The sequence below is a fragment of the Octopus bimaculoides genome, chromosome 8 (genome assembly GCF_046866305.1).
Source record: "Octopus bimaculoides isolate indiv1 chromosome 8, ASM4686630v1, whole genome shotgun sequence".
Lineage (NCBI taxonomy): Eukaryota > Metazoa > Mollusca > Cephalopoda > Octopoda > Octopodidae > Octopus > Octopus bimaculoides.
In genome coordinates, this window is record NC_142935.1 from 61,019,063 (window position 1) to 61,029,062 (window position 10,000).

At 34.7% G+C, this 10,000-nt stretch overlaps 1 long non-coding RNA gene across 1 annotated transcript in view; it reads left to right on the top strand.

Moving 5' to 3' along the window:
- Positions 1-5,256: 5,256 nt before the first annotated feature.
- Positions 5,257-10,000, top strand: part of LOC149134427 (uncharacterized) — an 89,505-nt gene continuing 84,761 nt past the window's right edge. Inside the window, exon 1 of the long non-coding RNA XR_016242772.1 lies at positions 5,257-5,548. This is a non-coding gene — a long non-coding RNA (uncharacterized LOC149134427). The remainder of the gene's footprint in view (positions 5,549-10,000) is intronic.

Below are 10,000 nucleotides of genomic sequence, written 5' to 3' on the forward strand. Positions count from 1 at the left end.
ATTATTCATAAGGGCAATCGGTACAGAATAATGAGAAACTTTAACCTGCTCTGAAAACCAATCACACAGTGGGGAAGAATCAATAATGAACAGTGATATGAATCGCCAGTGAGTGATTGAAATGACTCGCGCGGACAAGCGAGTCATAATTAGTGTGTTTACTGCGTAGGTGAACTGTTATAACAATGCGTAACAGAAGATGAAAACTTTTCGGCTATCGGGAATTATTATATACCCCTTCACACCATATATACTATTGGCGTACAATTTTATGTTGCCTTGTTACAAGGCCTAAAATATGTCGTGGACCAATTGTCTGGGGTCATTTCGTGTGCAAAGATGCAACTCTCCAAGACTCGAAAAAATATTTAAATAAGTATGTTAAATATATTAAAAAAGAGTAATCAAGAAACCTGTTTGTGATAATAAATCCCTGAAACTATTCATTTGAAAGGGAGAGAATTGTTTGACCAGAGATCAATATTATCATCTATCTTTTATATTTTATCTCTTATTGCAGTCACTGGGCTGCGGCCATGCTGAAGCACCACCTTTAAGGGTTTTAATTCAACAAGTCAACCCCAGTAGATATTTTTAAGTCTGATACTTATTATATCAAACTATTTTGACGAAGTGCGATGTTAGAGGTACGTAATTAAATCAACCCCGGTTGTCAAGCTGTGTGGGGGACAAATACAGACACATACACATACATATTTACGACAAGTTTCAAGAGAATTTCCCTCAAGCTAATTCAATCAAAAGGCATTACCCAGCCCGGGGCTATAGTAGAAGACACTTGCCCAAGTGCCGTGCAGTGGGACTGAACTCGGAACCATGTGGTTGCAAAGCGAGTTTCTTAACAACACAGCTATATCTTTACGATTTATATTATTTTCAATTTCTTCATGTCATCTCCTTTCATTTTCTTTGCGTTTGTTGTCTTTCCGGCAACAATTTTCGTTAACATTATTTCCAGCAAACTCTGAGAAAATCGAGAAATTCTCTTTTGGTTGTCTTTAAATTCACATTAGACGTCACTATGACGTCAGCCGTTCAATATGGTTGCCAATCACATCTGTGTTCGGCCAAATAAATGATACTTAAGTTAACGCAAGCAAACAAATGAACGAATGAAAGGAAGAAAAGGGCGAAAACACTTGCAACAAATCAAGAAACAAAACAAGAAAATACTAAATACCCTCTTGGCACACAACAAAACGAAAGGAGAGAATACAATTTTTATAAACTTTTAGCGGATTTATTTTTGTTTATTTCATTTGTTCTTACTTTTAATAAGTTTTCTTTCGGTTTTATTTCTACGTTTTCTTGTTTTGCTTCCATGTATTTTGTTTATTTGTTTCTTTTCTTTTGTTGCTTTAAACGAAAATATAAAGACAATAGCAAAGAACAATAACAAGATTAACAACTTCAACTGTGATTGTTCCAAATTGTTGTTGTGGCTATTGTTGATGTTGTTGTTGTTGTTGTTATGGTTGTTGCGTTGTTGTTGTTGTTGTTTGTGTCCGAATGAAGAGGAGAGTAGAGGCAAGATGCAATGCAATAATTCATTAAAACCTATTGATTAGCAACAATCGCCTTGAATTGATTTGTATACATACATACATACAATAGATATATATAGATATATATGTGTATATATATATATATAGATAGATAGATAGATAGATAGATAGATAGATAGATAGATAGATAGATAGATAGATAGATAGATAGATAGATATAGATATATATGTATATATATATGTATACACATACATATATATATACACATATATATACACATATACATATATATAAATATATTTATGCAAATACTTATTTGTTCACACACATACGCATACACACGCACGCACAGACACACGTATGTTTGTATATATGTATGTGTGCTTGTGTGTGCGTGCGTGCATGTGTGTGCGTGCATGTGTGTGTGTGTGTGTGTCTCTGTGTATCTGTGTGTGTCTGTGTGTGTGTGTCTGTGTGTGTGTGTGTGTGTGTGTGTGTGTATGTGTGTACGTGTGTGTGTGTTTACGCATATTGATTAGAAGAATTAAATGCTTGAAGAGTGAATACCTCGAGGTCTGCTTTCAGAACAAAAGATATTTGTTGAGTTAAAAATTCCAATAGAATTATCACGTGATTATTTCTACGATTTTCTTGAGTATTTCCATCAAGGATACAGTAACACATTAATTATAATAGTTTCATATTAAGTTGTTCTCTGTGCTACAGATGTTCATGTGTAGACGGCTGGCGGCGGGGTGGGAGCGGCAGAATAGTATAAGCGGTAACTAAAGCTATTTTGAAACAAACTAAGACGACATCGTGTAGATGTGGATATTCTCGTAGATTTAATTACTTTAGTTCTGTCATAATAATTAAGTGTAGCTTGAAAGAGGTTTTATATCTGGTCTCGCTGAGCATCTGTGTACACTCATATATCTTCTAGCTCGGATTTAAATTAATTTCCTCTTCACTGGACGTCTTACCCGCTGGCAGCTAACAAAGAAAGAATATTAAATATTTCCACTAAATTCTTCCACAAATGTCCAACAAATATGAACTCGTTAATAAAGGAAACAAACTTTGGACAGTTCTTGAAACTTTCATGCTTTCTGCCAAACACCTCACTTGATATTTTCGGTTTATTTTCACCTTAAGCAGCGAACTGCCACTTTTGGCAGAGCTTCGGATACACAGCTTCGCTGTACTTGTTTTGAATACCTCTGCTCTTAGATCAAGTCTCACCGAGGTCATCTATGCCTTTCATCGATAACAAGTACCAGCCCAAAGTGGTGGCTGTGCAGAAATCTAGTGGCATCTGTTCCGACAATTCGAGTTCTGAGTTTAAATCTCGCCAAAGTCCCTAAAAGCACATCCGCCAACCGGTGGGCCTATCAGGACGATTAATTTCTGCACCAAATAGATGATGCTGGGCAGATCAGAGAGAGGGCCTGCTCCAGCTGGAGCGATAAGTGCTCTGGAAGATGAATGAATGAATGAATGAACAGAAGGAAGGAAGGAAGGAAGGCCCGAACAAACGAGCGAACGAATGAAAGATGGGTGGAGGGATGGATGGATGGATGGATTTGGATGGATACGACCTCAACTATATCTCAATTTCAGGGGGATAGTTGGAAAACGACGTCGCTCCGATAAAGTTGAACATGTTTTTGTTATACAAATCTACCAATTTCTTGTCAGAAGTCCATAAGTATTTCTCATGTCTTCTGTAGTTTTAACTATATTAATATGGAGCTAACAGACAATTCCCATAAGCAGGTGAGGTGTGTTTCCTATATTTCTTTTATGCGCGTTTGATTTTGTGTGAATTTCTTTCATTGTCTTCCATTTTGTTTCCATCGTTGTGACTTATAATTTATCAATGTCTCTATATTCGTGTAGATTTGTGGTCAAAATTCGATTTTTTTTCTTCTTTTCTTCGGATATTTTATTTCAAGCAGTTTCTGACAAGTAATGTCTCATAAGTAATATCTTTGAGAGATTCTGTCACAGTTTGCTATAATCTGATTAATATATTCAATCTTGGCTCAGCAGTTCTCCATCTGCTGTCATTGCGTTTACTAGTTTCCATCTATTTTTAATTTTATTTTGTTATTTTCAGTTTTTCCTTATGGTTTTCTGGAAAGAGATATTAATTTGGGATTTCTTGTTGCCATTCTGCATGAAGATAACCTTTAAGGTGAGAAGTGAATCTATAAATGATTCTTGCCAAAATACTTATGTTACTAAGAGAAGTGGAATGTGACAGAACTGTTAGAGCATTGGGTAAAATGTCTTGTAGTATCTAGTTCCGGCCTTTTATCCCTTTACGATTTGAGATCAAATCATACCGTTAATTTTGACTTCCATCCTTCCAGAATCAATAAAATTATTTACTTTCATGTATTGTGCTCGATTTAATCTACTATAATCTCCACCAAATCGTTTGGTCAATCGCCAATTTTAGAAATCAATATATGCAGGTTAACTTAAGGGCGGTGAACTGGCAGAAATTGTTGGACCAAATGCTTTACAGTATTTAGAAATCAATATGTATATTACCTTATGTATTATTTTCCCCTTAACTTTAAAATTGTAACCAATAATCGGTAAATAAGCCTTTTTTTCTGGTGGATGACAAACAGAATCAGTTTAATGAGATTTTGGAGTGTATGGTGCAATCCAACTCCTGTATGAGGGAATGTTGGGAAATTCATGGCTTTAATGGTATCGCGAATGGCCTGGATGCAGGCTCAATATTCCGAGTTCTTTTACGGGGCTTAGAAAAACCGAAGGGCCGCTGCAATAAGCGTGTGAATCTGAGAGGAGAATGCGTTGAATAAAGTCATAATTAATGGATCTTCCAGTATTTTCTATTATCCCAAACCAGGAACTTTTCAGCACTCCCTACATAAAAGTATACTAGAATGTAGACTAGTGAAGCTGGTAGAAGTTTACAACTTGGACAATATTGTTTTGACAATATGTTGTTTCTCTCAATTTTGAGCCTGCATGTATGTATGTACGTATTTATGTATGTATATATGTATGCATGCATGTGTGTGTATGTATGTATGTACATTTGAAAGTATGTATATGAGGGTTTTTCACATGGTTTCCGTTTCTTTGAAAGAGATTCTTGCTTAAATATCCCTGCAGCGCAGTTGAAACTACACTGTGCTTGTGCGACTGAGTTTTTAACCACACGGTTATATCTGATATATTCTTAATCTACACACACAAGAAAGACAATACGTAAATCTGAATTCGCCAGGATTTGAACTTATAACAAAGGGGAATGCAGTGCAACCAAATATTGTAAACCGCTCTCCTCCGTTCCATCTTCATAATTAATTCTATACCTATTCTCTCTGGTGTTCTATCACCGAAATTAATTCTTTACACATTTATAGGCATTCTCTTCGGCGTTTCACTATCATCATTAATTCTATACAGATTTATGGGCATTCTCTTCTCCGTTCCACAACCATAATTAATTCTATACACATCTATATATTCAATATATTTCGTTACAATATTCACTCTTTAGAATTTATTCAACCAAGTCTGAAAGTACTTCAGCAGGCACAATCGAATGACATCTCTTTCTCTCTCACTCTCTCTCTCTCTCTCACACACACACACACATACACACATACACAAATACGCACACACACACACACATGCACACACATACGCACATGTACTCATACACTGCACCGTAACCAATCATCAGATATAGCGTGTCACATTAGATAAGTCTTTCCACTTACTAACAAGAGAAAAGCCAGCCCCTCACCAACACCACCTTTACCATTGTGTACCGACCGCCATTGTCGTTACGTCACATGGAATCTACCAGAAGTAGAAGACTAACAATAATCTAGCCAACTATTGTACATCCTCCGTTATTCCACCCTCTGTAACAGTGCATTATGGTGACCTAAAGGAGGTGGGGAACCTTTTATCGGCTTTAAATGTCTATTAATGACTGCACACTTTCTCGTTCGAATTCTGTATGTATGTATGTATTTATCTATCTATATATTTATCTATCTGTGTATCTATTTATCAATCTATGTGTATGTGTGTGTGTATACATACACCTATATATATATATGTATATATATATATATATTTATATATGTATATATGTAGGTATGTAATGTATATATAACGATTTCCTTTATTAAATGTACTGCGTGTACGTACGTGTGCCAATCATAAACACACACACCTATGCAAGTTTGTGTGTGTGAGAGTATCTATTCAGTTATCTGTCTGTCTTTCTCTCTCTCATTCCCTCTCTCTGTATATATATATATATATATATATTTATAAATAGATGTAGATACATGTATGTATGTATGTATGTATGCATGTATGTATGTAGCATATGTGGTTGTGATTGTTTACGCGTGCCTAAGTATGTTTGTATGGATACAGTGCTAATGTAATCGCGTGCGGTATGTGTGTGCTTGGATATCTGTTTGTAAGTCTATAAATGTATGTTTATATGCATATGCGTATATACAAGTATATGGTAATGGGAATCTCTGCTGATGTGCATCGTTCCATGCATGAGAATGGCTGTCTGGTCAGTGTCAATAGTCAAATTGCCTATGTGATTCTAAACGTTGCATGTGAGGAAATATAACTCAGAGAAGCGCTCTGCATACAAACTACAGTCATGTTAAGTTGTCACATGTGTAATATATTCAGTAGAAAAATCTCCGTCATCTGAAATTATCTATGTGGGTTACTTTTTGTTGCTGCTGATGTTATATTCGTTTTTGTTGTTGACGTTATTTTTATGGTTCTTACCGTTGATTTCTTTGTTGTTAATATTTAAATCCTTGCTTCCCTTGTTGTAGTTTTATCGTATTTATGTTTGTGCTCTAATAAGTGATAAGCGGTGGTGGTGGTGGTGGATGGCGGTTTTGAGCTCCGCGTCAATCCTTATCAAGAAGAATTGTGATCAAAAACGTCTTGTCACTGACCATCTTGTGCATATTTTACAGACTTAGTGTATTTAAGGCTACATTATCCAATACATCTTTCCCGAGGAGGTAATTTGACCGCAACATAATCTGGCTGTTATATATATATACAAATATCTGTGCTCACGAGCGTATGAATCTGTGGCAGTACAATTGTAACGGTTCTTGCCTACGTCTATTACAGTGTGCGTGGTGCGTGTATTCATGTCTTTGCGTCATCGTCATTGTTTGTTAGCAAAATTTGTGTCTGCACGAAAGTATATATATATGGATTTCCATTGGGTGTGTGTATGACTGCATACGTGTAACAATGAGTGAAAATGAGAGCCTTATGATTCATGCACACTTTATTAATGAAATTATGTGTTTGAATATGCATACATATAACATATATGTACGTACAAATGTAAGTGTTTGGAGCATCTGTATGCTTGGAAACGTATTAATCGTTTTATGCGAGTATAGATACAAAGCTTTAATTATATGTTTTGTGAGTTTTGAAGTTAATTCGGACTTACAAATTATAGGAAGAGACTCACATACTAAGTATGTGTTACTTAGTATTTAGAAAGCTTGTTTAAGTATTTTTCTCAGCTCGGTTATGGGAAGAATTATTGACAGCAGAAATGGCGGAGAGGAGGATAAAATATGCTGCAGTACTTAGTTGCATAATTTTACACTCTGAGTTCAGATTTCACCTACTCCGCTGTTGGGTGTCATCCATCTGCTGTCGGCAAAATACATACCAGTCATATACTGTGATGGGCCTTGTAGGCTATTCTCTCCTACCCGAAAACATTTATGAATCTGTACCTGTGTAGAAAATTATTATCAATATCGATTTGCTTGATGAGTTGATGGATCTCTGTAGATTTTCATCTTGAGTATTCTGTTGCTTGATCAATCGAATCATCTGCTTATTGAATTATTGTATCAGTGCTTGGATAATCTACACACATGTGTACTATAAGCGTAATTATCGGGCAGAATCAGGATAAAACAAGATGACAAGTTGAGGCTTATAAGTTGCAGTAAGTTACAGGGAACTACACACTTCCTATCCAGTTAAGTTCTTCAGAAGATTTTGTCCGACCTGGGGATATGACAAAAGATACTTTTCCAGGATTCTTTGCAATAAGATCCTATCCAGAACCTCTCGACTGGGGAGAAAATTTCGTAGACCATGAGAACATGCTGTACTCATGAGACGGACGAATACTGAATTGATCTCCAATATTCGATTAGTACTTACATCTATCGATCCCGGAGGGAGGGCTATTTCGGCATTCAGAGGATCTTACCATAGAAGTTAAAAGGGGCAATAATAAATTATTTTCGTAATGGCAAAACGAATTTGTTTGAAATGCTTAATTGTCTTTCCAGATGTGCATATATATATTATCCCAAAATATGCTTCAAATATTTGTTAATACTATAAATCTCTTTAATAGATTCTTGCTACATTGTTGCATTTAATTGTCATGGTCAGAAAATAATTATTTTGCTAAATATAAAAATAAAAAGTAGCATACAATGTAAACGTGCGCATGCGCACACTCACACATACACATTATAAGTGTGTGTGATTACATATATATATATAAAGAGAGAGAGAGAGAGAGAGAGAGAGAGAGAGAGAGAGAGAGAGAGAGAGAGAGAGAGAGAGAGAGAGAGATTCAGTAGGGTATGTAAATACTACTTGCTATAATCGGAGCCATTGGTCCCAAACTACCAGTTACTCACTATTAAGATACACACGGGAATGCAATAAACATAGCAGAAACAAGCTTACCTTGCGTGGAGTAAATAAGGAATCTATATTTCAATATCAATTGCTTTCATCCCGTCTGTGTGTGTGTGTGTGTGCCTGTGTGTGTGTGTGTGCCTGTGTGTGTGTGTGTGTGTTTGTGTGTTTGTGTGTGTGTGTGTGGATATGAATTAGATAGAGAGACATATATGTATATGTGTGTGAGTGTGTATGCATGTGTATACACTAACATATAGATATATATATATATATTTTATAAGTATATTTATTTTGTTTTTATTATTTACTTTTAGCTGGATTTTTACATATACATTTTACTATACTTTTACAGGTTAAATACATCAGTTTAAAACCAATCTATGTTTAATGAATTTCTATTGCATATAAATATTTTAAACTTAACTTGAAGACATGCATATATAAACAGCAAACGACATCTCCAAACTTGCAAATCATCCCTGTAAGGAAAACATTCATTTTATTAATTATTATTTGTGGAACAATTAAAGCATAAGGATGATGTTAATGATACAAAACGAAAGTAGTAAATTAATACACAAGTATAGGCTGATGTGTTAAAAGTTCGTCTTTTCTGTTCTTTTATTTTTCTATTCTTAATTTCATTTCGTTGTTGCTTGTATATTTCTTTTCTTAGTTACGTTCACTTTAAACCATGTAATTTTAATATAGATCTACTTTTCTGTAAATTAGTTGAACTTTTTACCTGTAGGTCTACAGTATTGTCTTGGAACCTCACCCACAAAAACAAAAACAATGTTCTCTTCTAAACAATACCCCAAAATACATCCGTTTTATATAAATGAACTAGCTGTCTGTACATTCACAAAATTATATTTGACAAGTCCTAGAGAGAAACGAAAGCGCTAATAATATATAATATAGATTTAATCAAAAGATTAAATGTGGTACTTAAAATGTTTGAGGCACCAGAATTTGGTAGGATAAAAACCAAAAACAAAATCAAGAGATTTGGTGAATAAAATTTGAATTTAAGCAACAAAAATTCAATAGGTTATAGCAGTACGTACGTTTCGTACAAGCTCCATTTATTCATGTAGTGAGAACACCACAGAAAATACAATGAAAATGTAATATGTGGTTTGTGTGTGTATATAGTTATTTCGTCTTAATTGTTCCTGTCATTAATCGTGGCCATGCTGGGCCACATTAAAGGGTTTCGTCGAATAAATGAGACTCCTGTACTTAATCTTTTAGTCTGGTATACACTTTATCGGTAACTTTTGCTAAAGCACTAATTGACGGGGAAAGAGTGATGTGGACGAACGTAGACATAAACTCAAGAAATTTGTTAAAAATGGAGACGTTAAAATTTGAGAGAATTTTAATTCATGCATCCGATCATTTCAAACACCGATATTAAAATATGCAAATTCATGGCTGAATAGAAATAATTAACTCAATTTGATTAAATTAAATTAATTATATATCACTGTTTTCGTCAGTGCAAGTGTTTTAGTTTATACCTAACTGGACTCACATTCATTATTCTGATGCTCGTATTTATCATAAGGTTAAATATGAATATCCGAAATCATTCTTTGCCATTATCAAGTCCTTTATCAAGTCCTTTGTAATAACTTTTTGTTTATACTTCTTGCCCTGAGGAGAACAGTGACATATAATTAATTTAATTTAATCAAATTAATTTAATTATTTCTATTTAACC